This window comes from Arachis stenosperma, chromosome 10, assembly GCF_014773155.1.
Source record: "Arachis stenosperma cultivar V10309 chromosome 10, arast.V10309.gnm1.PFL2, whole genome shotgun sequence".
Taxonomy (NCBI): domain Eukaryota; kingdom Viridiplantae; phylum Streptophyta; class Magnoliopsida; order Fabales; family Fabaceae; genus Arachis; species Arachis stenosperma.
The window spans coordinates 35878377-35882506 of record NC_080386.1 but is presented as its reverse complement, the minus strand read 5'-3'; positions in this window follow the sequence as shown (position 1 = coordinate 35882506).

Genomic DNA, 4130 nt, shown 5'->3' with positions numbered 1-4130 from the left:
CCTGCAGACACTGTGTGTCAAACACAAATGGTGTGTCAGCAGCTAACAGATTACTCAAAGGTTTTGCAATTTTCGAAAAATCCTTTATAAACCTTCTGTAGAATCCTGCATGCCCCAGAAAGCTTCTGATTGCCTTAACATTAGCAGGTGGTGGTAATTTTTCAATTACCTCTACCTTTGCCTTATCCACCTCTATTCCCTTGCTTGAAATTTTGTGCCCAAGGACAATTCCTTCAGTCACCATAAAGTGACATTTCTCCCAGTTTAAAACCAGGTTAGTCTCTTGGCACCTTTTCAAGACAAGTGCTAGGTGATTAAGACAGGAGCTAAATGAGTCTTCATATACTGAAAAGTCATCCATGAAGACTTCCAGAAATTTCTCTACCATATCTGAGAAGATAGAGAGCATGCACCTTTGAAAGGTTGCAGGTGCATTGCACAGACCAAAAGGCATCCTCCTGTAGGCAAACACGCCAGAAGGGCAAGTGAATGCTGTTTTCTCTTGGTCCTGAGGATCTACTGCAATTTGGTTGTAGCCTGAATAGCCATCCAAAAAGCAGTAATAATCGTGACCAGCTAGTCTTTCTAGCATTTGGTCTATGAATGGTAAAGGAAAATGATCCTTTCTGGTGGCTGTATTGAGCCTTCTGTAGTCAATACACATACGCCACCCTGTGACTGTTCTTGTAGGAACCAGTTCATTTTTTTCATTATGAACCACTGTCATACCTCCCTTTTGGGGACAACTTGGACAGGGCTCACCCAGGGGCTATCAGAAATAGGATAAATAATCCCAGCCTCTAGTAATTTAGTGACCTCTTTCTGCACCACCTCCTTCATGGCTGGATTTAGCCTCCTCTGTGGTTGGACCACTGGTTTGGCATTATCCTCCAACAGGATCTTGTGCATGCATCTAGCTAGGCTAATGCCCTTAAGATCACTTATGGACCACCCAAGAGCTGTCTTGTGTGTCCTCAGCACTTGAATCAGTGCTTCCTCTTCCTGTGGATTTAAAGCAGAGCTTATAATCACTAGAAAAGTTTCACCCCCTCCCAGAAATGCATATTTTAGGGATGGTGGTAGTGGTTTGAGTTCAGGCTTAGGAGACTTATCCTCCTCCTGAGGAATTTTCGAAAATTCCTTTGCCTCCTCTGGTTCTTCTTGATCAGGTTGAGCATCTCTGAAGATGTCCTCAAGCTCTGATTCTAGACTTTCAGCCATATTGATCTCTTCTACCAGAGAGTCAATAATGTCAGCGCCTATGCAGTCATTTGGTGTGTCTGGATGCTGCATAGCTTTTACAGCATTCAACTTGAACTCATCCTCATTGACTCTCAAGGTTACTTCCCCTTTATGTACATCAATAAGAGTTCGTCCAGTTGCTAGGAAAGGTCTTCCTAGAATGAGAGTTGCACTCTTGTGCTCCTCTATTTCCAGCACTACAAAGTCAGTGGGAAAGGCAAATGGCCCAACCTTGACAATCATGTCCTCAATTATGCCTGATGGGTATTTAATGGAGCCATCAGCAAGTGGAGGCATATCGGGTTGGTTTGACTTCTCCAGTCAACCCAAGCCTTCTGATAGTGGATGCAGGTATTAGATTGATGCTTGCTCCAAGATCACATAGGGCTGTCTTGGTGCAGGCACCTTCTAATGTGCATGGTATCATAAAGCTCCCTGGATCTTGAAGCTTTTCTGGTAAGCTTTTCAAAATGACTGCACTGCATTCTTCAGTGAGAAATACTTTTTCAGTTTCTCTCCAATCCTTCTTATGACTTAAGATCTCTTTTATGAACTTAGCATAAGAAGGTATTTGCTCAAGTGCCTCTGCAAACGGAATCTTTATTTCAAGAGTCCTTAAATAGTCTGCAAAGCGGGCAAATTGCTTATCCTGTTCCGCTTTGCGGAGTTTCTGAGGATAAGGCATCTTGGCTTGATATTCTTCAACCTTAGATGCTGTAGGTTTATTCCTTACAGAAGTGGTTGAAGAAGCCTTTTTAGAGGGATTACTGTCAGCACTCTCAGGTGTCTGATCTTCCCTTGGCGTTTGAACGCCAGGATTAGGTGGAAAATGGGCGTTTAACGCCAGCTTTTCCCCCTTTTCTGGCGTTTGAACGCCAGAACTGGGCAAGGAATGGGCGTTTAACGCCAGCTTTCCTTCCCTTTCTGGCGTTTGAACGCCAATATAATTCCTCTCTGGGCTCTTACTGTCCTCAGAGGGATTTTGAACAGTGGTTTGGTTATCCTCTGTCATTTGTTCCTTGTTTGGCTTTTTACTCTTTTGAGCAGTGTTATTCAAGGTCTTCCCACTCCTCAATTGAACTGCTTGACATTCCTCTGTTATCTGTTTAGATATCTGCTGTTTTGCTTGACTCAACTGCAGTTCTATGTTCTTGTTAGCAACTTTAGTTTCATAGAACATCTCTTTAAATTCTGCTAACTGTTCTGTCATTAGGAGTAGTTGTTGATTAAGCTCAATTATCTGTTCTTGAGGATTAGAGTCAGTGACTACTGCCATGACTTCCTCTTCTGGAGAGAACTCATTGCTAGAGTACAAATATTGGTTTCTAGCAACAGTGTCTATAAGCTCTTGAGCTTCTTCAATTGTTTTCCTCATGTGTATAGATCCACCAGCTGAGTGGTCTAAAGACATCTGAGCTTTTTTTGTAAGCCCATAGTAGAAAATGTCTAACTGTACCCACTCTGAAAACATTTCAGAGGGGCATTTTCTTAGCATACCTCTATACCTCTCCCAGGCATTATAAAGGGATTCATTATCCTCTTGTTTAAAGCCTTGGATGTCCAGCCTTAGCTGTGTCATCCTCTTTGGAGGGTAAAAATGATTCAGGAATTTGTCTGATAACTGTTTCCATGTCTTTATGCTTGCTGTAGGTTGGTTATTCAACCACCTTTTAGCTTGATCTTTTACAGCAAATGGAAACAGTAATAGTCTGTAGACATCCTGATCCACCTCTTTATCATGTACTGTGTCAGCAATTTGTAAAAACTGTGCCAGAAACTCAGTAGGTTCTTCCTGTGGAAGACCGGAATACTGGCAATTTTGCTGCACTATGATAATGAGTTGAGGATTTAGCTCAAAGCTGCTTGCTTTGATGGGAGGTGTATAAATGCTACTCCCATATGCAGCTGTAATGGGGTTAGCATATGACCCCAGAGTCCTTTTGGACTGATCAAACCCACTTATGTCCATAATGGACAAAAGGGAAATGATAATGATTGCAAACAGATAAATTTTGTTTTTTTTTTCTTTGAATTAACGAAAAAAATAAAATAAAACAAAGGAAAATTAAAATAAAAATTCGAAAATCAAAAAGAAAATAAGATCAAGGTAAATTGAGAACTGAATCAATTAGTCACTTAAAAAGATTTTGAAAATAGCAATTAAAAAGATATGATTGAAAAATGTTTATGAAAAAGATTTGATTTTTGAAAAGAGGAAAGAGAAAAACACAAAGAGACACCAAACTTAAAATTTTTAGAAATCAAACACTAATTTTTTTTCGAAAAAAAATTTTTTTTTTAAGGGAAAAACACAAAGAGGACACCAAACTTAGAATTTTTATGAATCAAAAAGGGATTAAGAACATGCAAAAATCGAAAATTAAAAGAAAAACAAAAGCATGCAATTGACACCAAACTTAGAATATGAAACTAGACTCAACTAAAAGACTCTAAACCAATTAAAAACAAAACAGTCCTAATCTAAGCAACAAGATAAGCCGTCAGTTGTCCAAACTCGAACAATCCCCGGCAACGGCGCCAAAAACTTGGTGCACGAAATTGCAATCACACTTTTGCAACTCTGCACAACTAACCAGCAAGTGTACTGGGTCGTCCAAGTAATACCTTGCGTGAGCAAGGGTCGATCCCACGGAGATTGTCGGCTTGAAGCAAGCTATGGTTATCTTGTAAATCTTAGTCAGGATATCAGAAATTATCAGGATTGATTGTAAAAAGCAAAAGAACATGAAATAAGTACTTGTTATGCAGTAATGGAGAATAGGTTGGGGTTTTGGAGATGCTCCATCTTCTGAATCTCTGCTTTCCTACTGTCTTCTTCATCAAACACGCAAGACTCCTTCCATGGCAAGCTGTATGTAGGGTTTCAC